Source organism: Arachis hypogaea, chromosome 7, assembly GCF_003086295.3.
Source record: "Arachis hypogaea cultivar Tifrunner chromosome 7, arahy.Tifrunner.gnm2.J5K5, whole genome shotgun sequence".
NCBI classification, from domain to species: Eukaryota; Viridiplantae; Streptophyta; class Magnoliopsida; order Fabales; family Fabaceae; genus Arachis; species Arachis hypogaea.
In genome coordinates this window covers 32905795-32931041 of record NC_092042.1, presented here as the reverse complement: position 1 = coordinate 32931041, position 25247 = coordinate 32905795, and the positions used below count along the sequence as shown (strand labels likewise).

The following is a 25247-nucleotide window of genomic DNA, read 5'->3' as shown; positions in this document are numbered from 1 at the left end:
CCTCTGTTACTTCTTCTCCTCCTCCGTTCTCGGGTCCTCCTCCCAAGAAGCAGAAGACCTCTCAAGAGCTTGCCGGTTTCAATGATAAGGACTTCGATGCTCTTGGTTGGATTGAGCAGCACATCCTCCCTCAGACTTTCATTTCTACTGATGATGCGTCTATGGAGCATCATTTTCAATATATGGCGCGGAGCTGTGTCCGGATGGCTAGTCTTCATGCCGCTATTGCCCGGGAGTTCAAGAAATCCCCCATTGGTGCGACCAGCTCTCGACTTGATAAGGCTCGTTCCGAGCTTGATAAGATTAGTCAACTGAAGGCTGCCCGGATTGCTGAGCTGGAGGCCTCCTTGGAGAAAGAGAAAACTAAAGCTACCGCGGCTGTGGCGGCAGCGAAGACATCTGAGGAGATGGCGAAGGCGGCCACGGAGAATGATACCAAGCTATATGCCGAGCTTGTGGAGACAAGGGAGGAGTTGCAATCTGCGCAGGACAAGTTTTACGAGCTGGAAGGTCATGTGGTCAAGGGCATGGATGCCATGTTCGAGAATTTGAAGGCTCAGGTCCGAGTTCTTGCTCCCGACCTAGATCTGAGCTTGTTCAGTACGGATAACGTCGTTGTGGATGGCCAGATTGTTCCTGCTCCTGCTGAGGATGAGGTCCCGATGTCCGACCCCAAAGTTCCGGTTGGGAACCCGACTTCCCCTTTGGTCGGGAATAGATCTGGTGTGGAAGCTTTGAATCGGGATGGTGTTGCTGTCGATGCGGTCCCGATATCTATGTTTCCTCCGGAGCCTGCTGTTGATGTGGAGTCTGGAAAGGACCTTGATCCCCTGTAATCTTTTTAGTGGTTTGCCCGGCCTGTGGGCTTTTTGTTGGATGACTTCTGTGAACGCTTTTTTGGATACCTTTCGCTTTATGTAGCTACTTGCAGTAACTTTATTATGCGGTGTTTTGTTCGCGTTTTGACCTTCGGTTTCCGCTTTTGTGCTTTTCAGTTGTTTTCGGTCAACAACTTTTTAGCTAGCGTTTTGACCTTTGGTTTCCGCTTTTGTGCTTTTTAGTTGTTTTTTGGTTAACAACTTTTTAGCTAGCGTTCTGAGATTTCCTTTGGTTTCCGCTTTTGTGCTTTTTAGTTGTTTTTGGTTAACAACTTTTTAGCTAGCGTTTTGAGACTTCCTTTGGTTTCCGCTTTTGTGCTTTTTAGTTGTTTTTGGTTAACAACTTTTTAGCTAGCGTTTTGAGACTTCCTTTGGTTTCCGCTTTTGTGCTTTTTAGTTGTTTTTGGTTAACAACTTTTTAGCTAGCGTTTTGAGACTTCCTTTGGTTTCCGCTTTCGTGCTTTTTAGTTGTTTTTGGTTAACAACTTTTTAGCTAGCGTTTTGAAACTTCCTTTGATTTCGTTCTTTTCGCTTGTACTTTTTAGTTGCCTTTGTAGAGCAACTTTTTAGTAAGCGTTTTTCGAAATCTTGGTTCTTGCCGTTTTAAGGCTTTCTTTCTTGGATCCGAGCTTTAAGCTCGGACCTCGGGCGCTCAAGTACCTCCTTTTTGTTGGGTCCGACTTTGTCGCTGGTCGGCCTTTTTAAGTTATTTTTGTAATCTCTTTTTTGTTTGGCTTTTCGAGCCATTTCAGAGTTACTTTATAACTTGTGGGTCCGACCTTTGTCGTTTAGTCGTCCTTCTAAGTTATTTTTGTAATCTCTTTTTATTTGGCCTTTTGAGCCTTTTCAGAGTTACTTTTATAACTTCTCACATTAATTTGAACCTCGTCGCTTTATCTTTGCCGACCTTGTATGGTCTCTTGGCAAATGATTTTTTGCGTTTTGCCGAGCATAAATTAATGCGCCTTGGTGGGGTACTTTCTTTAGGATTTGCTTTATCATGAGGAAGAAGAAAAGAAAATAGAGAAATTTGATTAGTATTAAAAAAAAGAAAGAATATTTACAGAGTGTTTACCCTTTGTCTAGGTCGGGTGTCCTACTTAACCGGGTGTCTCATTAAAAAACCCTTGTAGGGAAAAAGAGTACACCTCGGGTTAAGTTTTTCTAGCTGTAGTATCGTCTTAGATTACAGGCGTGCCAGGCCCTGGGCAGCTCATTGCCTTCTAGGTCGGATATTTTGTAGTAGCCTGTCCCTAAGACTTCTGTTACCTTGTAGGGCCCTTTCCAATTTGCGGCTAGCTTTCCTTCTCCCGACTTTTGTGTTCCGATGTCATTTCGGATTAGAATCAGGTCGTGAATGGAGAAACTTCGCTTTATTACCTTTTGATTGTATCTGAGGGCCGTTCGCCGTTTTAAGGCTTCTTCTCGGATTCGGGCTCTTTCTCGGACCTCGGGGAGGAGGTCGAGTTCTTCCCTTTGTGCCTGAGGGTTGCCTCCTTCGTTGTAGAAGATGACTCTGGGCGACCCTTCATCTATTTCGATAGGAATCATTGCCTCCATCCCGTAAGCTAGTCGGAATGGGGATTCTCCCGTTGTAGAGTGCGGGGTTGTCCGATATGCCCATAGTACCTGGGGGAGTTCTTCGGCCCATGCCCCTTTGGCCTCTTGGAGTCTTCTTTTTAACCCGGCCAGGATGACTTTATTTGCGGCCTCTGCTTGTCCATTGGCTTGTGGGTGCTCGACCGATGTGAATTGTTGTTTGATTTTTAGTTCGGCCACCAAGTTCTGGAAACTTGTGTCCGTGAACTGTGTTCCATTGTCTGTTGTGATGGAGTAGGGGACTCCGAACCTCGTGACAATGTTTTTGTATAGGAATTTACGGCTTTTCTGAGCCGTAATAGTGGCTAAGGGTTCAGCTTCGATCCACTTTGTGAAGTAGTCGACCCCTACTATGAGGTATTTGACTTGCCCCGGTCCTTGGGGAAACGGGCCGAGTAGGTCGAGTCCCCATTTTGCGAAGGGCCATGGCGCAGTGATGCTGATAAGGTCTTCGGGCGGTGCCTTGTGAAAATTGGCGTGTTTTTGGCAGGGGACACATTTTCACATACTCATTTGCGTCTCTTTGCAAGGTCGGCCAGTAGAACCCGGCTCTGACTACTTTTTTGGATAGTGCCCGGGCTCCGAGGTGGTTCCCACACATGCCTTCGTGGGCTTCTTCGAGGACGCTTTTTGTTTCCGAGGTCGGAACGCACCTAAGGAGGGGGTTTGAGAATCCTCTTCTGTATAATACGCCGTGAATTAATGTATAATTCTGGGCGTCCTTTGTAAGCCTTTTAGCTTCTTTTCTTTCGGCGGGGAGAGTTCCCGACTTCAGGTAGTTGAGTATGGGGGTCATCCATCCTTGTTGTTGGTCGGATATATTTAGTATTTCTTCCTCTCTTAATACGGAGGGAGATTGTAAGGTTTCTTGGAGGAGACTTCTGTTGTTGCCTCCGGGTTTGGTGCTAGCAAGCTTTGAGAGGGCGTCTGCCCGGGCCTTTCGTTCCCGAGGTATGTGCTGGATCTGTACTTCTGAAAAGTGGCGTAATTGTGCCTGTGTTTGGTCCAGGTATTTTTTCATAGTTGGGTCTTTGGCCTGGTAGCTTCCATTTACTTGTGATGTGATGACCTGGGAGTCGCTGAAGATCGTGATTCTCTGGGCTCCGACCTCTTCGGCTAGCTTTAGACCTGCTAGTAGGGCCTCGTACTCGGCTTGGTTGTTCGAAGCCTGGAACTCGAATTTTAGGGATAGTTCTATCCGTGTTCCTTGGTCGCTTTCAAGTATAACCCCGGCTCCGCTTCCTGTTTTGTTTGAGGACCCGTCGACATACAGGTTCCATGAGAGTGGAGTTCCAGGGGTCTCAGTGTATTCTGCGATGAAGTCGGCTAGATACTGGGATTTTATGGCAGTCCGAGCTTCATAGTGGAGGTCGAACTCGGACAATTCCACCGCCCATTGTAGGATTCGTCCTGCCATGTCTGTTTTTTGTAGGATGTGTCTCATGGGTTGGTTTGTCCGGACCTTGATGGTGTGGGCTTGAAAGTAGGGACGGAGCCTTCGGGCTGTGAATACTAGGGCGTAGGCGAATTTTTCTATTTTCTGATAGTTTAACTCGGCCCCTTGTAGTACCTTGCTTATAAAGTATATGGGGTGTTGTCCTTGGTCATTTTCTCGTATTAATGCTGAAGCAACTGCCCGATGTCCGACCGAGAGGTATAGTACGAGCTCTTCCCCTTTTAAAGGTCGGGTTAGGATTGGTGGCTGCCCGAGGAATTCCTTGAATTCTTGGAAGGCTTTTTCGCACTCCGGGGTCCACGCGAAGGGTTTCCCTTTCTTTAGGAGTGAGTAGAGAGGTAGTGATTTTATCGCTGATCCTGCCAAGAATCTTGATAGGGCGGCTAGCCTTCCATTCAGTTGTTGTACTTCTTTGACACACGTCGGGCTCTTCATATTGAGTATTGCTTGGCATTTATCCGGGTTTGCTTCGATGCCTCTTTGAGTCAGCATGAAGCCTAAGAACTTTCCGGCTTGTGCGGCGAAGGTGCACTTTGTCGGGTTGAGTCTCATGTTGTGCTTCCTGAGGGTGTCGAAGACACTGGTGAGGTCGGGCACCAAGTTTCTGTCTTCTTGTGTCTTTACCAGCATGTCGTCGACATACACCTCTAGCTGTAGTCCGATGTGCTCTGAGAACACTTTATTCATTAGCCTCTGGTAGGTTGCCCCTGCGTTCTTCAGCCCGAAGGGCATTACTACGTAGCAGTAGTTTGCCCTTGGGGTTATGAACAAGGTCTTTTTTTGGTCGGGCCCGTACATCGGGATTTGATTGTATCCCGAGTATGCATCCATGAAGGAGAGATATCTGTAGCCTGAGGCTGCGTCTACTAAGGCGTCGATATTTGGTAGTGGATATGGATCTTTGGGGCAGGCTTTGTTGAGATCTGTGTAGTCGACGCACATCCTCCAATTTCCATTGGGCTTTTTTACCAGGACCACGTTCGCGAGCCATAGGGGGTATTTTACTTCCTTAATGAACCCTGCATCTAGTAGTGCTTGTACTTGTTCTTCTATTGCTTGCATGCGTTCGGGCCCGACCTTCCTGCGTCTTTGTTGGACAGGTCGGGATCCCGGGTACACTAATAGCTTATGGCACATTAGGTCGGGGCTTATGCCTGGCATGTCGGAGGCTTTCCAGGCGAAGAGGTCGGAATTCTCCCTTAAGAGGGTTATGAGTTCCTCCTTTAGGCCTGCTTCGAGGTTTGCTCCTACGTTTGTTATTTTTTCAGGCGTGTTCCCGATCTGGACTTTTTCGGTTTCGCCCTCAGGTTGTGGCCGAAGGTCTTCTCGGGCTTGAACTCGTCCGAGTTCTATTGTATTGACCTCTTTCCCTTTTAGGCTCAGGCTTTCGTTATAGCATCGCCGTGCCAGTTTTTGGTCGCCTTTTAGGGTAGCGATTCCCTTTGTGGTAGGGAACTTCATACAGAGGTGTGGGGTTGAGACTATAGCTGCTAGTCTATTTAGGGTTGGTCGCCCAATGAGGGCATTGTATGCTGAAGCGACGTCGACTACGATGTAGTCGATGCTTAATGTTTTAGATTGTTCGCCTCTTCCAAAGGTGGTATGTAGCGAGATGTATCCTAAGGGATGGATCGGGGTGTCCCCTAGTCCAAATAGGTCGGTGGGATAGGCCTTTAGCTCTTTTTCTTCAAGCCCGAGTTTGTCGAAGGCCGTTTTGAACAGGATATCTGCTGAGCTTCCCTGGTCAACCAGGGTTCGATGTAGGTTGGCGTTTGCTAGGATGATGGTGATTACCATTGGATCGTCGTGCCCGGGTATTACCCCTTGAGCATCTTCTCGGGTAAACGAGATAGTAGGTAACTCGGGCAGGGGGCTGTCTTCTCGGACATGATAGACGTCTTTGAGGTGTCTTTTTCGCGAGGATCTGGATGTTCCTCCGCCTGCAAAACCCCCATTTATCATGTGAACGTGCCTTTCAGGGGTTCGCGGGGTTTGCTCAGCCCGATCTTCGTTATCTCCCCTCCTTCTCTTTTTGGTCTCTTCTCCCTTTTCTGCTATGTATCTGTCGATTTTTCCTTCTCTGGCCAGCCTTTCTATAACGTTCTTTAGGTCGTGGCAGTCGTTAGTAGAATGACCGTAGAGCTTGTGGTATTCACAGTACTCGGACCGATCTCTCCCCGCTCTCTTATGTTTTAGAGGTCGGGGTGGTGGGATCTTTTCGGTGTGGCACACCTTTCTGTAGATGTCTACCAGGGAAACTCGGAGGGGAGTGTAGCTATGGTACTTCCGTGGCTTGTCCGAGTTGGATTCTTCTTTCTTCTTCTGTTCCCGATCTCGATCTCGGAGCGGGTAGGTTGATTCCTTCCTAGAAGAGTCTCTTAGCTGGGAGGTTTCCTCCATGTTAATATATTTTTCTGCTCGCTCCTGCACCTCGTATAGGGAGGTCGGGTATCGTTTGGATAGGGATTGGCTAAATGGTCCTTCTTTTAGGCCGTTTGCCAGTCCCATGATGGCCGCTTCTGTGGGCAAGTGTTGTATGTCCAGGCAGGCTTTGTTGAATCGCTCCATGTATTCTCGGAGGGTTTCTTGGTTTCCTTGTTTGATCCCGAGTAGACTGGGGGCATGTTTTGCCTTGTCCTTTTGAATGGAGAACCTTGTTAGGAATTTTTTGGTTAGGTCTTCGAAGCTGGTGATTGATCTTGGTGGCAGGTTGTCGAACCACTTCATGGCTGACTTGGTGAGAGTGGTGGGGAAGGCTTTGCACCGAATCGCGTCGGAGGCGTCGACCAGGTACATTCTGCTTCTGAAGTTGCTGAGGTGGTGACTTGGATCGGTGGTGCCGTCGTAGAGATCCATATCTGGTGGTTTGAAGTTTCGCGGTACCTTTTCCTTCATGATCTCTTGTGTGAAGGGATCATGATTGTTTTCGGGGGTGGTGCCGCGTTCCGTTCGGTCTTTCAGGTTGGCCTCTATTTTCCGCAGTTTTTCTTCTAATTCTCTGCGCTTGCGAACTTCTCTTCTCAGATCTTGTTCAGTTTCCTTCTGCTTTTTTATGTCCTCTTCGAGTTGTTTCAGCCGGTTTTGCTGTGCCCGAACTGCTTCTAGAATTTCCGAGTTCTTTCCCTTCTCGGGATTTGGTGGATCTTTGTTTGGGAGTGGTGTCTTTGGGCGATTCTGTTTGTTTCCTCCTGGAGTGTGCGGTGATAGAGGGCTGTCCGGTCGTTCTCCGGTGTCAACTTCCTCCTCTTGTTCTGAGGTAGCGTGGTTATTGTTGGGAGGATCGTCCGCCATGGTAGAGGGATGACTTCCAGGTCCCCGGCAACGGCGCCAATGTTCCGAGGGTTACCTGAAACGCGTAGCTCGGTCGTCTGGCAAGACCCGAGGTGAGGGTTCTGTGACCCGAGCTTGATGAGCCGAGCGGCTGGTGGTTGTACCTGCAATGACACTCCGATGCTTAAGTTAGCATGGGTCCAAGCAGATTTTTAGTAGAATTAGAGTATGAGTTATACCTGGGTGCTCCAGTGTATTTATAGTAGTTGGTCGTGATCTTCCCTGGATAAGATATTCTTATCTTATCTTATCTTTTGGGAGTTTTATCTCTATCTTTGCGGAACCGCCTTTCCCAGGCCTTTTCGGCCTTTAGGTTTTGGGCTTCGTTCCTTTTGATGGGCCTTCTTAGCCTATTTGTCCGAGGTCCGACCTCAGGCTTGGGCCTTGGGACGAGGTCGGGCCTTCTATGATCTTGACCGGTTTTGGGGAGCTCGGTCAGGGTATGAACAAGAACTGTACTCGCAACGCCATTTTTCTAATTAATTCTTAATCTGCCATTTCCGCTCACATCAATTTTTGGCACCGTTGCCGGGGAGTTGCAATAGTGTGCTAATTTATTAATTGGAATTTATTTAATTGCAATTTTTTTATTTTGTTACTATGAGTTGCACGTCTCTTTCATTGAATGACGCGTTCACTTCCTGATCCAAGCTTTCTAGTATTTGACCCTGAGATTGAAAGAATTATTTCACGTATAAGGCAAGCTCGGCGTTGGCTAGTCCTCTCTGAGGACGAATCTGAAACGTCATTTAAGGAAGAAACGAGCTCCTTTTCTACTGATCCAGTTGATTTACGTGCAAGTGACATGGCAGCACCTAGGAGAGTCACTATCCAGGAGGCTGGAGCTCCTGATTTTACACTACAACCATACCAGGCACACCACCCAGTGATGGCTATGGACTTTGAAATAAAGCCTATTAAGCACCTTAGGGATTTTCAGACAGCTTGTTCTACTGTTAAGCGTGATGGTACTGACGAAACTTCTATTCTGTTAAAAGCCTTCCCATTCTCTCTTGAGGGAAAGGCAAGAGAGTGGTACTACACTCAACCCGGAGCAACTGTTTCTAACTCGGATATGCTTAAAAGAGAATTTTTGGAGAAATTCTTTCCAGCAGAGGTTACCGATAAACTAAGGAAAGACATTTCCATGATCATTCAGGATGAATTTGAGACTCTCTATGAATATTTGGAGCGCTTCAATAATCTTCTGGAAGCATGCCCCCACCATATGATTGACAAAATAGTTTTGCTCGGCTACTTTACACAAGGCATGAAATCTCAAGATAAGACCACATTGGAAGGTGCTAGCAATGGGTCTATGAAAAAGTACAAGACTACGGATGAGGCATGGCAATTGATCAGCAACTTAGCTGAATCTACTAGGAATCACAGGCAAAAACAAGGTCGTTCAAGAGCTATTGCAGAGGTAACCTCTAGCAAAGAGACTGTTGCTCTAACTCAGAGCTTATGTGAAATGACCAACTTACTGAAGCAAATGCAACTTAGTCAACAAATAGCTCAGGAAGTTCAACCTTCTCCACCACAGCAAAGCCAACAGTTAGTTCCACAAAGAGTATGCGGGATCTGTGCCGATTACAGCCACTATACTGATGAGTGTCCGCAACTCCAACAGGAAGACCACACTGTGGCAGCCACTCATAACTTCTATGACCGCCCCAATCAAGAGTACAATCAAGGTGGCAGCTACAACGATTGGTGGTAGGATAACTCCAACCAAGGTTGGAGAGATAATTCTAACCAGGGTTGGAGGGACAATCATAATAGAGGAGGGAGAGATAACAATGGAAACTAGAGGTGGAATAACAATAACAACTTCAAGCAGCAGAATCAGAATCAGGCCTACAAAGTACCTCATCTAACGCAGCCTCAACCATCTCAGCAGACCCCTCAGATCACTTATCCCTCTTTATCTTCTAATGATGAGTTACTACAATCTATTGATCGGAGACAGCAGGCCATGGAAAACAACCTTACTTCTACTCTAAATGGTCTGAACTCTACCTTGCAAGCCCTTGTCTCACAGATTAGATCACTGAATAACTCTAACAACCAGTCCTCAAGCTCTGGTGGACTCCCCTCTCAACCATTACCCAACCCCAAGGGTGGCATCAATGCCATTACCCTGAGATCTAGAACCACACTGCAAGAGAGGAATCCAGAGGAATCAAGCCCACCAGAATACGCCCCAGCTGTAGACACGGGTGAGGTAGAGGATGTTGAAGAAGAAGATGAAGCACAAGGCATGGCTGAAGTAGAAGCAGCCCAACCAAGGAAGGTAGAACCCCAGCAAGATGAAGCTAATAAAGACGCCACTCCTATTCCATTTCCACACCTTGCTAAGAATCCCAGAAAGTAGATGGAACTTGATCCCAAAATGGTAGAGATCTTCAAAAAGGTTGAGGTAATTGTTTCCCTTTTTGATGTTATTTAGCAAGTACCTAAATACACAAAGTTCCTAAAAGAGTTGTGCATACATAAAGATAAAATTAATGAATTAGGAACTATTCCTTTAAGTAGTTCTATATCTGCTTTAATAGGAAATATACCTGAAAAATGTAGTGACCTAGGCCCATGCATGGTTAACTGTACCATTGGAGGTGTGATATTTTCTGACTGTATGTGTGATTTAGGAGCATGCGTGAGTATTATGCCCTTGTCTATATATAATGCTTTAAGGCTCCCTCCCTTAAAAAGGTCGGCAGCTCATTTTGTGTTAGCAGATAAAAGCATTATCATAGTGGTTGGAATTGCTGAAGATGTATTAGTGAGCATTAAGGGGCTCACGTTTTCCATTGATTTTTATATCCTGGAGATGCCCCAAAATGACTCAGGAAGACCTTCGTCCATCCTGCTTGGTAGACCATTTTTGAAGACTTCAAAATTCAAGCTGGATGCCTTTTCAGGAACATATTCCTTTGAGGTAGATGGCTGAACAGTGAGCTTCAATCTAGATGAAGCTATGAAGCACCCCCAGAAGATCACTCCATATTCCAATGTGACCTCATTGATGAAATCATAGCAGCAACTCACCAGAAAGACATGGAAGGAAATCACATGGAACAAGACCCAAGTGTGGGGACACCCTCCGAACATACTGAAGATCCATCACCATTTTCACCAGTCCCAGAGAACCCAGAACCAAACCATGAGCGGAAAATGGAATTAAAGCCTCTTCCTCCACACCTCAAGTATGCATATCTTGAGGACAAGCAGAAGTTTCCAGTTATCATTGCAAGGGAGCTCACTTCCCAACAAGAAGAATAACTACTTAGTGTATTGAGGATGCATAAGAAAGCAATTGGATGGAGCTTGGCAGATATAGTAGGCATCAGGCCTCAAGTTTGTGAACACAGAATATTTTTAGAAGAATGAGCTAAGCCTATCCGTCAACCTCAGAGAAGACTGAATCCCACCATCTTAGAAGTTGTCAAGAAGGAAGTAACCAGACTACTTGAAGCAGATATCATTTACCCCATTTCAGATAGCGAATGGGTCAGCCCAGTACAAGTGGTGCCCAAGAAGTCTAGAGTCACAACAGTAAGGAATGAGCAAGGAGAACTTCTGACAACCAGAGTGTAGAACGCAAGGAGAGTTTGCATTGACTACAGGCGTCTCAACCAAGCCACTCACAAGGATCATTACCACTTGCCATTCATTGATTAGATGCTTGATTGCCTGTCAGGTAAATCTCACTACTGCTTTCTAGATGGTTATACAGGTTATTTTCAAATCTATATAGCTCCTAAAGATCAGGAAAAGACTACTTTTACATGTCCTTTTGGGACCTATGCTTATAAAGAATGCCCTTTGGCTTGTGCAATGCACCAGCTACTTTCTAAAGGTGTAAGATGAGTCTTTTCTCTGATCTCATTGAGACCTGTATGGAAGTTTTTATGGATGACTTTAGCATTTATGGTGATTCATTTACCCTTTGCTTGGATAGCTTATCTAAGGTATTGGACATGTGTGTTAGTTCAAACCTTGTTTTAAATTTTGAAAAGTGTCATTTTATGGTAAAACAAGGTATTGTTCTAGGACATGTTGTTTCTGACACTGGTATCTCTGTAGACCCAGCAAAGGTAGATGTTATTTCTAGTTTACTTTACCCCTCCTTTGTGAGGGAAGTCCGTTCGTTCCTTGGCCATGCAGGTTTTTACAGAAGATTCATCAAGGACTTCAGCAAGGTAGCACTACCCTTATCCAGACTACTGTAGAAAGACATTGAGTTCGAGTTCAGTGAAGATTGCAAACAAGCGTTTGATAAGCTGAAGACCACCTTGACTCAAGCTCCGATTGTGAGGGGACCAGACTAGAGTCAACCATTTAAAATCATGTGTGACGCCTCCAATCATGCAGTAGGAGTAGCACTGGCTCAACATAAAGGTAACGACACTTTTGTAATTGCTTATGCATCTAAGACTTTAGATGCTGCTCAATCTAATTACCCTATTACTGAAAAAGAGCTCCTAGCTATTGTTTTTGCTCTGGATAATTTTCGAGCCTATTTACTTGGTACTAAGGTAGTAGTGTACTCAGACCACGTAGCTCTAAAATACTTATTAGCTAAAAAGGAGTCTAAAACAAGGCTAATACGTTGGATGCTACTGCTGCAAGAATTTGATCTGGAAATTAAGGATAGGAGTGGTAACCAAAATTTAGTGGCTGACCACTTAAGTCGTCTTGAGCACATTAAAGATTACTCCATTCCCATCAATGATAATTTCCCATTTGATAGCTTACAGGCAGTATCTGATGTAGCCCCTTGGTATGCACATGTAGCTAATTATCTAGTTAGCCATACTTTTCCTCCCAATTTCACTAAACATCAGAGAGACAAGCTGAAAAGCGAGTCCAAATACTATGTATGGGATGACCCATATCTATGGAGGTGTGGTGCTAACCAGGTAATTAGATGGTGTGTACCTTAATCAGAATTCCAGTCTATTTTAGAGGCCTGCCACTCATCTAAGAGTGGAGAATATTTTGGCCCTCAACGAACTGCTAGAAAAGTTTTAAATTGTGGATTCTGGTGGCCTACTCTTTTTAAAGATGCTGCTAACCTTTGTAAATCTTGTCCTCCATGCTGCTAACCTTTTTAAAGATTCTGATTAAGGAATTCAAGAGATATTCACTCAATCAGAAGTAAAACAGAGGTGGTTGTCAGGCACACGTTCATAGGTGAGAATGATGATGAGTTTCACGGATCATCACATTCATCCAGTTGAGGAACAAGTGATATCTTAGAATAGAAGCAAGCGTGGTTGAATGAAAAACAGTAGTAATTGCATTAATCCATCAAGACACAGCAAAGCTCCTCACCCCCAACCATGGAGTTTAGAGACTCATGCAGTAGAAGATACAATAAGAAACGTGTAATGTGTCATGAGGTAAAGATACAATGTCAAAAATCCTATTAATAGTGAACTAGTAACCTAGGGTATACAGAAATGAGTAAATGACATAAAAATCCACTTCCGGGGTCCACTTGGTGTGTGCTTGGACTGAGCATTGAAGCTTTCAAGTGTAAGGCTTTTCCTGGAGTTAAACGCCAGCATTTGTACCAGTTTGGGCGTTTAGCTCCAATTTTTGTGCCAGTTCTGGCGTTAAACGCTCGGAATTTTGAAGCTGATTTGCAACGCCGGTTTGGGCCATCAAATCTCGGGCAAAGTATGAACTATTATACATTGCTGGAAATCCCAGAATGTCTACTTTCCAACACAATTGAGAGCGCGCCAATTGGGCTTCTGTAGCTCCAGAAAATATACTTCGAGTGCAGGGAGGTCAGAATCCAACAGCATCTGCAGTCCTTTTTCAGCCTCTGAATCGGATTTTTGCTCAGGTCCCTCAATTTCAGCCAGAAATTACCTGAAATCACAGAAAAATACACAAACTCATAGTAAAGCCCAGAAGAGTGAATTTAAAATAAAAACTAATAAAAACATACTAAAAACTAACTAAAATGTACTAAAAACATGCTAAAAACAGTGCCAAAAAGCGTATAAATTATCCGCTCATCACAACACCAAACTTAAATTGTTGCTTATCCCCAAGCAACTGAAAATCAAAATAGAATAAAAAGAAGAGATTATACTATAGACTCCGAAATATCAAAGAAACTTAGCTCCAATTAGATGAGCGGGACTAGTAGCTTTTTGCTTCTGAACAGTTTTGGCATCTCACTTTATCCTTTGAAGATTAGAATGATTGGCATCTATAGGAACTCAGAATTCAGATAGTGTTTTTGATTCTCCTAGTTAAGTGTGATGATTCTTGAACATAGCTACTTTATGAGTCTTGGCTGTGGCCCAAAGCACTCTGTCTTCCAGTATTACCACCGGATACATACATGCCACAGACACATAACTGGGTGAACCTTTCTAGATTGTGACTCAGCTTTGCTAGAGTCCCCAATTAGAGGTGTCCAGGGTTCTTAAGCACACTCTTTTTGCCTTGGATCACTTTTTATCTCTCTCTTTTTTTTTTTGCTTCAAGAATCAATTTGATGATTTTTCAGATCCTCAATAACATTTCTCCTTGTCCATCATTCTTTCAAGAGCCAACAAGTTTAACATTCTTTAATCAAAAAATTCAAAAGACATATGCACTGTTCAAGCATTCATTTAGAAAACAAAAAGTATTGCCACCACATCAAGCTAATTCAACTAGCTTCAGAGATGAATTCAAAATCCTGCACTTCTTGTTCTTTTGTGATTAAAGCATTTTTCATTTAAGAGAGGTGATGGATTCATAGGACATTCATAGCTTTAAGGCATAGACATTAAATTTTATTAATCATGAATTAAGACCAAGACTCAAAGATAAACATAAGATAAGACTAATAGTAATAGAGAACAAAAATTTAAATGACTCTAAAATAGATTCCTAATGATAGAGGGTCTCACAGAGTTAGGACTCAACAACCTTGATCTTGAGAAGTGGATGCTCCCTCAACTTGTGGGGGATTTGACCCTTCAAGGGAGAGCTTCTGGCGCTTCAGCTTCTGTAGCTCACGCCCCTGCTTCTCTTGTTCCTTTAGCAATTTGCAGAGCATGCAGTTTTGATTCTACTGTTCTTCCTTAATTTGTTCCATAGCTTCTTGCAGCTTGGTAATAGATGCTTCTAGGCGGGTCCAGTAGTCAACTTCGGGGAGTTCGGGGAGGAACTCCTGCGCCCTCCTTTGATAGAATTATCTTGCATTTGTCCTTCCATTGACTTCTTGGTGATTGGATGTTTAATTGGGATGAATTCATCTACTCTCATCCTCACCCCAGCATCTTTACATAGCAAAGAGATTAAGCTTGGGTAAGCTAGTTTGGCTTCAGTGGAGTTCTTATTTCAAATTGTGTAGATCTCACAAGCAATCAGATGATGAACCTCCACTTCTTTTCCCAGCATAATGCAATGAATCATCACTGCTCTCTTAATGATGACCTCAGAACGGTTGCTAGTGGGCAATATAGAACTCCCAATGAAGTCTAGCCAACCTCTTGCAATTGGTTTGAGATCTCCCCTCTTGACTTGGTTTGGGACACCTTTTGAATTGGTTGTCCACTTAGTTCCAGGGAGGCATATGTCCTCTAAAACTTGATCTAACCCCTTATCTACTCTCACCATTCTCCTATTAAAGGATTCAGGATCATCTTGCAGTTGAGGCAATTTGAAGGCCTCTCTTATTTTGTCCAGATGGAAGTAAATAATTCTCCCTCTGACCATGGTTCTGTAGGTATGAAAAGCAGTTCCAGTCATTCTCTGCTTATCTGTCAGCCACAGATTTGAGTAGAATTCCTGAACCATGTTTCTTCCAACCTTTGTCTCAAGGTTGGTTAGAACTTCCCATCTTCTGTTTCGAATTTGCTCTTGGATCTCCGGATATTCATCTTCTTTCAGATTGAATTTAACTTCCGGAATCACTGACCTTAGACCCATTATTTTGTGGTAATGGTCTGCATGTTCTTTGGTTAAGAGCCTCTCTTGACTCCAAAGATCCTTTGGAGCATTCTCTTTCTTGCCTCTAGAATTGGTTTGTTTTCCTTTGGGAGCCATGATCTTGATGAGCCTTAGCTTAGTGATCACGGAAAAGCACACCAAACTTAGAAGGTTGCTTGTCCTCAAGCAAAAGAAAAGAAAGAGGAGAGAGAGGAGGAGAGCAAATTCGAATGGTGGGGAAAGGGGGATGGCTGAACTTATATTTATAAGGGAGGAGGAGAGATTTCGAAAATTTTTAGGGAGTTTTGAGAAGATATGGAAAGAATTTGAGAGATATTTAAGTTTTTGAAGAAGATTTGGAAAGGATTTGAGAGAGATTTGAAGAATGATTTTAAATTTTGAAAATTTGAAGGTGAATGATGCAAGTTTGAAATGTGTTTATGTAGAAAATCATGGATCAAAACAGGAAAGTTTGAAATAATTTGAAGTGGAAAGCAAAATCTCTGTCCCCCACCTATCTGGCGTTAAACGCCCAGAATGGTATCCATTCTGGCGTTTAACGCCCAAGTGTTGGCCAATATGGGCGTTTAACACCCAGCCAGGTACCCTGGCTGGCGTTAAACTACCTGGCTGGCGTTAAACGCCAGAAACCCCTTCATCACTGGGCGTTTTGCTAAACGCCACCTGGCGTTAAACGCCCAGAATGGTGCCCAGAATGGCGTTTAAAGCCCAAAATGGTACCTTTACTGGCGTTAAACGCCCAGAATGGTATCCGTTCTCGCGTTTAACGCCCAGAGTACCCCTTACTGGCGTTTTTTCGCCAGCAAGCTCCTTTTCTCTACTTTTTGCACTGAATCCTTCTGTAACTCTGTGAATTCCTTCAATTTTGATAATCACCCTTTGAGAATATGTATCAAACTTTTATTATATAAAATAGATAACCTGCTAATGATTGGGTTGCCTCCTAGCAAGCGCTTCTTTATCGTCTTTAGCTGGACCTTTTACTGAGATTCATTCAAGCCTCAGCTTTGAGCATTCTTGCTCAAAATTGCTCTCAAGATAATGTTTGATCCTCTGTCCATTAACAATGAACTTTTTATCAGAATCAATATCCTGAAGCTCAACATATCCATATGGTGACACTCCTGTAATCACATATGGACCCCTCCATCGGAATTTAAGTTTTCCTGGGAATAGTCTGAGCCTAGAGTTGAAGAGTAGAACTTTTTGTCCTGGTTCAAAGACTCTGGATGACAACTTTTTGTCATGACACTTCTTTGCCTTTTCCTTATAGATTTTTGCATTTTCGAAGGCACTGAGTCTGAACTCCTCTAGCTCATTTAGCTGGAGCAATCTTTTTACACCAGCTAACTTGGCATCCATGTTTAGGAATCTGGTTGCCCAGTAGGCTTTATGTTCCAGTTCCACGGGCAGATGACAGGCCTTTCCATACACAAGTTGGTATGGAGAGGTTCCTATAGGAGTCTTGTATGCTGTTCTGTATGCCCACAGAGCATCATCCAAACTCTTTGCCCAATCCTTTCTACGGGCAATAACAGTCCGTTCCAGGATTCTTTTTAGCTCTCTATTAGAGACTTCAGCTTGCCCATTTGTCTGTGGATGATACGGAGTTGCTACTTTATGGCTAATTCCATATCGGACCATAACAGAGTACAGCTGTTTATTGCAGAAATGAGTGCTCTCATCACTGATTAGTACTCTGGGAACACCAAATCTGCTGAAGATGTGTTTCTGAAGGAATTTCAGTATGGTCTTGGTTTCATTATTAGGTGTGGCAATTGCTTCTACCCATTTAGATATATAGTCTACTGCCACTAGAATATAAGTGTTTGAGTATGATGGTGGGAAGGGACCCATGAAGTCAATTCCCCATACATCAAACAATTCAATCTCTAGGATCCCTTGTTGAGGCATGGCGTAACCATGAGGCAAGTTACCAGCTCTTTGGCAACTGTCACAGTTACGCACAAACTCCCGGGCATCCCTATAGATAGTAGGCAAGTAGAATCCGCATTGGAGGACCTTAGTGGCTGTTCGCTCACCTCCAAAATGTCCCCTATACTGTGATCCATGGCAATGCCACAGGATCCTTTGTGCTTTCTCTCTAGGTACACATCTACGGATTATTCCGTCTGCACATCTCTTAAAGAGATATGGCTCATCCCATAGGTAGTACTTGGCATCTGAAATTAATTTTTTTCTTTGTACCTTGCTGTACTCCTGTGGTATAAACCTCACAGCTTTATAATTTGCAATATCTGCAAACCATGGTTCTTCCTGGATGGCAAAGAGTTGCTCATCTGGAAAGGTTTCAGAGATCTCAGTAGAAGGGAGGGACGCCCCAGCTACTGGTTCAATTCGGGACAGATGATCAGCTACCTGGTTCTCTTTCCCTTTTCTGTCTCTTATTTCTATATCAAACTCTTACAGAAGCAATACCCACCTTATGAGCCTGGGTTTTGAATCCTGCTTTGTGAGTAAGTATTTAAGAGCAGTATGGTCAGTGTACACAATCACTTTTGACCCTACTAAGTAGGATCTAAACTTGTCAATGGCATAAACCACTGGAAGTAACTCTTTTTTTTGTGGTTGTGTAATTCTTCTGTGCATCATTTAGAACACGGCTAGCATAATAAATGACGTGCAGAAGCTTGTTATGCCTCTGTCCCAACACTGCACCAATGGCATGGTCACTGGCATCACACATTAGTTCGAATGGTAATGTCCAGTCTGGTGCAGAGATGACTGGTGCTGTGACCAACTTAGCTTTCAGAGTCTTAAACGCCTGCAGACACTCCTTATCAAAGATAAATGGCGTGTCAGCAGCTAGCAGATTACTCAGAGGTTTGGCAATTTTTGAAAAATCCCTTATAAACCTTCTGTAGAATCCTGCATGCCCCAGAAAGCTTCTGATTGCCTTAACATTGGTAGGTGGTGGTAATTTTTCAATTACTTCAACTTTAGCTTGATCCACCTCTATTCCCTTATTTGAAATTTTATGCCCAAGGACAATCCCCTCAGTCACCATGAAGTGACATTTTTTCCAGTTTAAAACTAGGTTGGTCTCTTGGCATTTTTTTAGAACAAGTGCTAGATGGTTAAGGCAGGAGTTGAATGAGTCTCCAAATACTGAAAAGTCATCCATGAAGACTTCCAGAAATTTCTCTACCATATCTGAGAAGATAGAGAGCATGCACCTCTGAAAGGTTGCAGGTGCATTGCACAGACCAAAAGGCATCCTTCTGTAGGCAAATACTCCAGAAGGACATGTAAATGCTGTTTTCTCTTAGTCCTGAGGATCTACTGCAATTTGGTTGTAACCTGAATAGCCATCCAAAAAGTAATAATATTCATGACCTGCTAGTCTCTTTAGCATCTGGTCTATGAATGGTAAAGGAAAATGATCCTTTCTGGTAGCTGTATTGAGCCTTCTGTAGTCAATACACATACGCCACCCTGTAACTGTTCTTGTGGGAACCAGTTCATTCTTTTCATTATGAACCACTGTCATGCCTCCCTTCTTGGGGACAACTTGGACAGGGCTCACGCAGGGGCTATCAGAAATAGGATAAATAATCCCAGCCTCTAGTAACTTAGTAACCTCTTTCTGCACCACCTCCTTCATGGCTGGATTTAGCCGCCTCTGTGGTTGAACCACTGGCTTGGCATTATCTTCCAATAGGATCTTGTGCATGCATCTTGCTGGGCTAATGCCCTTAAGATCACTTATGGACCACCCAAGAGCTGTCTTATGTGTCCTTAACACTTGAATTAGTGCTTCCTCTTCCTGTGAGTTTAAAGCAGAGCTTATAATCACTGGAAAAGTGTCACCTTCTCCCAGAAATGCATACTTCAGGGATGGTGGTAGTGGCTTGAGCTCGAGTTTAGGAGGCTTATCTTCCTCCTGAGGAATTTTCAGAGGTTCTTTTATTTCCTCTAGTTCCTCCAGGTCAGGCTGAACATCTTTAAAGATATCCTCTAGCTCTGATTCGAGACTCTCAGTCATATTGATCTCTTCCACTAAAGAGTCAATAATATCAGCACTCATGCAGTCATTTGATGTGTCTGGATGCTGCATAGCTTAGACAGCATTCAACTTGAACTCATCTTCATTGACTCTCAGGGTTACTTCCCCTTTTTGTACATCAATGAGAGTTCGTCCAGTTGCTAGGAAGGGTCTTCCTAGGATGAGAGTTGCACTCTTGTGCTCCTCCATTTCCAGCACTACAAAGTCAGTTGGAAAGGCGAATGGCCCAACCTTGACAATCATGTCCTCAATTATGCCTGATGGGTATTTAATGGAGCCATCAGCAAGTTGGAGGCATATCCAGGTTGGTTTGACTTCTTCAGTCAACCCAAGCTTTCTGATAGTGGATGCAGGTATCAGATTGATACTTGCTCCAAGGTCACATAGGGCTATCTTGGTACAAGCACCTTCTAATGTGCATGGTATCATAAAGCTTCCTGGATCTTGAAGCTTCTCTGGTAAGCTCTTTAGAATGACTGCACTGCATTCTTCGGTGAGAAATACTTTTTCAGTTTCTCTCCAATCCTTCTTATGACTTAAGATCTCTTTCATGAACTTAGCATAAGAGGGTATTTGCTCAAGTGCTTCTGCAAATAGAATCTTTATTTCAAGAGTCCTGAGATAGTCTGCAAAGCGGGAAAATTGCTTATCCTGTTCCGCTTGGCAGAGTTTCTGAGGATAAGGCATCTTGGCTTTATACTCTTCAACCTTAGTTGCTGTAGGTTTATTTCCAACAGAAGTGGTTGGAGAAGCCTTCTTAGAGGGGTTACTATCAGCACTCTCAGGTGTCTGATTCCTCATTGGCGTTTGAACGCCAGGATTGGGTGAAGAATGGGCGTTTAACACCAACTTTTCCCCCTTTTCTGGCGTTTGAATGCCAGAACTGGGCAAGGAATGGGCGTTTAACGCTAACTTTTCCCCCCTTTCTGGCATTTGAACGCCAGGAGTATTCCTCTCTGGGCTCTTACTGTCCTCAGAGGGATTTTGGGCAGTGGTTTGGTTATCCTCTGTCAGTTGTTCCTTTCTTAGCTTTTTGCCACCTTGAGCAGTGTTATTCAATGTCTTCCCACTTCTCAGTTGAACTGCTTGGCATTCTTCTGTTATTTGTTTAGATAACTGCTGTTTTGTCTGATTCAACTGTGATTCTATATTCTTGTTAGCAATTTTGGTTTCTTGGAGCATCTCTTTAAATTCTGCTAACTGTTTTGTCATCAGGAGTAATTGCTGATTAAGCTCAATAATCTGTTCTTGAGGATTAGGATCAGTAGTTACTGCCATAGCTTCTTCTTTCGTAGAGGACTCACTGCTTGAGTATAGATGTTGATTTCTAGCAACAGTATCTATGAGTTCTTGAGCCTCTTCAATCGTCTTTCTCATGTGTATAGATCCACCAGCTGAGTGGTCTAAAGACATCTGAGCTTTTTCTGTAAGCCCATAGAAGAAGATGTCTAACTGTACCCACGCTGAAAACATTTCAGAGGGGCATTTTCTTAGCATACCTCTATACCTCTCCCAGGCATTATAAAGGGATTCATTATCCTCTTGTTTAAAGCCTTAGATGTCCAGCCTTAGCTGTGTCATCCTTTTTGGAGGGTAAAATTGATTCAAGAATTTTTCTGATAACTATCTCCATGTTTTTATGCTTGCTGTGGGTTGGTTATTCAACCACCTCTTAGCTTGATCTTTTACAGCAAATGCAAACAGTAATAATCTGTAGACATCCTGATCCACCTCTTTATCACGTACTGTGTCAGCAATTTGTAAGAACTGTGCCAGAAACTCAGTAGGTTCTTCCTGTGGAAGACCGGAATACTGGCAATTTTGCTGCACCATGATAATGAGTTGAGGATTTATCTCAAAGCTGCTTGCTTTAATGGGAGGTATACTAATGCTACTCCCATATGCAGCTGTAATGGGTTAGCATATGACCCCAGAGTCCTTTTGGACTGCTCAATTCCACTTAGGTCCATGATGGAGAAAGGGAAATGATATGGATTCACAAGTAAAGTATAATATATATATATATATATATATTTCTTTTGATTTGGCTGAAAATAATAAAATAAAACAAAAGGAAAATAAAATCAAATTTTGAAAACTAAAAGAAAATAAGATAAAAGCAAATTGAAAACTAAATCAACTAATTGATTAAAAAGATTTTGGAATTAGCAATTGAAAAGATATGATTGAAAAAAATTTTTTGAAAAAGATTTGATTTTTGAAATGAGGAAAGAGAAAAACAACAAAATGACACCAAACTTAAAATTTTTTGGAAAATCAAACACAAATTTTCGAAAATTTAAAGGAAAACACAAAAAGACACCAAACTTAGAATTTTTAAAGATCAAGAAAGGACTAAAAACATACAAATTCGAAAAATTAAAAGAAAACAAAGGCATGCAATTGACACCAAACTTAAAATATGAAACTAAACTCAAATAAAAGACTCTAAACCAACAAAAATAAAACAGTCCTAATCTAAGCAACAAGATAAACCGTCAGTTGTCGAAACTCGAACAATCCCCGGCAACGGCGCCAAAAACTTGGTGCACGAAATTGCAATCACACTTTTGCAATTCCGCACAACTAACCAGCAAGTGCACTGGGTCATCCAAGTAATACCTTACATGAGTAAGGGTCGATCCCACGGAGATTGTTGGCTTGAAGCAATCTATGGTTATCTTGTAACTCTTAGTCAGGATATCAATAATTCTCAGGTTTAATTGTGAAAAGTAAAAGAACATGAAATAAATACTTGTTTTGCAGTAATGGAGAACAGGTTGAGGTTTTGGAGATGCTCTATCTTCTGGATCTCTGCTTTTCTACTGTCTTCTTCTTCATGCACGCAAGGCTCCTTCCATGGCAAGCTGTATGTAGGGTTTCACCGTTGTCAATGGCTACCTCCCATCCTCTCAGTGAAAATGTTCAACGCGCTCTGTCACAGCACGGCTAATCATCTGTCGGTTCTCAATCAGGTTGGAATAGAATCCAGTGATTCTTTTGCGTCTGTCACTAACGCCCAGCCTTCAGGAGTTTGAAGCTTGTCACAGTCATTCAGTCCTTGAATCCTACTCAGAATACCACAGACAAGGTTTAGACCTTCCGGATTCTCTTGAATGCCGCCATCAATTCTAGCTTATACCACAAAGATTCTAATTAAGGAATCCAAGAGATATTCACTCAATCTGAAGTAGAACGGAGGTTGTTGTCAGGCACACGTTGATAGGTGAGAATGATGATGAGTGTCACGGATCATCACATTCATCCAGTTGAGGGACAAGTGATATCTTAGAATAGAAGCAAGCGTGGTTGAATGAAAAATAGTAGTAATTGCATTAATCCATCAAGATACAGCAGAGCTCCTCACCCCCAACCATGGGGTTTAGAGACTCATGCCGTAGAAGATACAATAAGAAACGTGTAATGTGTCATGAGGTAAAGATACAATGTCAAAAGATCCTATTAATAGTGAACTAGTAACCTAGGGTATTGGTAGCGCGAAATTGTGATCAATACTTTTCACAAATCAAATAATCCCCGGTAATGAATCCAAAAACTTGGTGTTCAATACCATGGCATAAACACAACTTCGCACAACTAACCAGCAAGTGTACTGGGTCGTCCAAGTAATAAACCTTACGCGAGTAAGGGTCGATCCCACAGAGATTGTTGGTATGAAGCAAGCTATGGTCACCTTGTAAATCTCAGTCAGGCAAACTCAAATGGATATGGTTGATATACGAATAAAACATAAAGATAAAGATAGAGATACTTATGTAATTCATTGGTGGGAATTTCAGATAAGCGTATGAAGATGCTGTCCCTTCCGTCTCTCTGCTTTCCTACTGTCTTCATCCAATCCTTCTTACTCCTTTCCATGGCAAGCTTATGCAAGGGTTTCACCGTTGTCAGTGGCTACCTCCCATCCTCTCAGTGGAAATATTCAACGCACCCTGTCACGGCACGGCTATCCATCTGTCGGTTCTCAATCAGGCCGGAATAGAATCCAGTGATTCTTTTGCGTCTGTCACTAACGCCCCACCCTCAAGAGTTTGAAGCACGTCACAGTCATTCAGTCATTGAATCCTACTCAGAATACCACAGACAAGGTTAGACCTTCCGGATTCTCTTGAATGCCGCCATCAGTTCTAGCCTATACCACGAAGACTCTGATCTCACGGAATGGCTGGCTCGGTTGTCAGGCGAGCACTCGGTTGTCAGGCGATCAACCATGCATCGTGTATCAGGAATCCAAGAGATATTCACCCAATCGAAGGTAGAACGGAGGTGGTTGTCAGTCACACATTCATAGGTGAGAATGATGATGAGTTTCACGGATCATCACATTCATCAAGTTGAAGAACAAGTTATATCTTAGAACAAGAACAAGCAGAATTGAATAGAAGAACAATAGTAATTGCTTTGGTGCCAGTTTGGGCGTTTAACTCCCATTCTTGTGCCAGTTCCGGCGTTTAACGCTGGGAATTCTGAGGGTGACTTTGAACGCCGGTTTGGGCCATCAAATATTGGGCAAAGTATGGACTATCATATATTGCTGGAAAGCCCAGGATGTCTACTTTCCAACGCCGTTGAGAGCGCGCCAATTGGGCTTCTGTAGCTTCAGAAAATTCACTTCGAGTGCAGGGAGGTCAGAATCCAACAGCATCTGCAGTCCTTTTTAGTCTCTGAATCAGATTTTTGCTCAGGTCCCTCAATTTCAGCCAGAAAATACCTGAAATCACAGAAAAACACACAAACTCATAGTAAAATCCAGAAAAGTGAATTTTAACTAAAAACTAATAAAAATATACTAAAAACTAACTAGATTATACTAAAAACATACTAAAAACAATGCCAAAAAGCGTACAAATTATCCTGATTGCACGATGCATGGTTGATCGCCTGACAACCGAGTGCCCGTCTGACAAACGAGCCAACCATTCCGTGAGATCAGAGTCTTTGTGGTATAGGCGAGAACTGATGGCAGCATTCAAGAGAATCCGGAAGGTCTAACCTTGTCTGTGGTATTCTGAGTAGGATTCAATGACTGAATGACTGTGACGTGCTTCAAACTCATGAAGGCGGGGCATTAGTGACAGACGCAAAAGAATCACTGGATTCTATTCCGGCCTGATTGAGAACCGACAGATGAATTCCGCTATGCTGTGACAGAGCATATGCAATCGCTTTCACTGAGAGGATGGGAGGTAGCCACTGACAACGGTGAAACCCTTGCTTAAGCTTGCCATGGAAAGGAATAAGAAGGATTGGATGAAGACAGTAGGAAAGCAGAGAGACGGAAGGGAAGGCATCTTCATACGCTTATCTGAAGTTCCTACCAATGAATTACATAAGTATCTCTATCTTTACCTTTGTGTTATTTTCGTTCATCACCATTATCATTTGAGTTTGCCTGACTAAGATTTACAAGATGACCATAGCTTGCTTCAATACTAACAATCTCCGTGGGATCGACCCTTACTCGCGTAAGGTTTATTACTTGGACGACCCAGTGCACTTGCTGGTTAGTTGTGCGAAGTTGTGTAATGCCATGGTATTGAGCCACCAAGTTTTTGGGGTTCATGACCGGGGATTATGAGAGTTGTGAAAAAGTATTGTTCACAATTTCGCGCACCAGTCCCCAACTAGAGGTGTCCAGGGTTCTTAAGCACACTCTTTTTGCCTTGGATCACAACTTTATTTCTTTCTTTTTCTTCCTTTTTCTCTTTCTTTTTCTCTTTCTTTTTCTTTTTTTTTTCGAAAATTTTTTTTTTTAGAATCACTACTTTTTCTTGCTTCAAGAATCATCTTTATGATTTTTCAGATCCTCAGTAACATGTCTCCTTTTTCATCATTCTTTCAAGAGCCAACATTCATGAACCACAAATTCAAAAGACATATGCACTGTTTAATCATACATTCAGAAAACAAAAGTATTGCCACCACATCAAAATAATTAAACTGTTATAAAATTCAAAATTCATGCAAT

General features: G+C 43.0%; 1 non-coding gene across 1 annotated transcript; it reads right to left on the bottom strand.

Moving 5' to 3' along the window:
* Positions 1–8389: 8389 nt before the first annotated feature.
* On the bottom strand, positions 8390–8497 carry LOC112704554 (small nucleolar RNA R71). The gene has a single exon (XR_003155174.1). It is a non-coding gene; the product is annotated as a small nucleolar RNA R71 (small nucleolar RNA).
* Positions 8498–25247: the final 16750 nt, after the last annotated feature.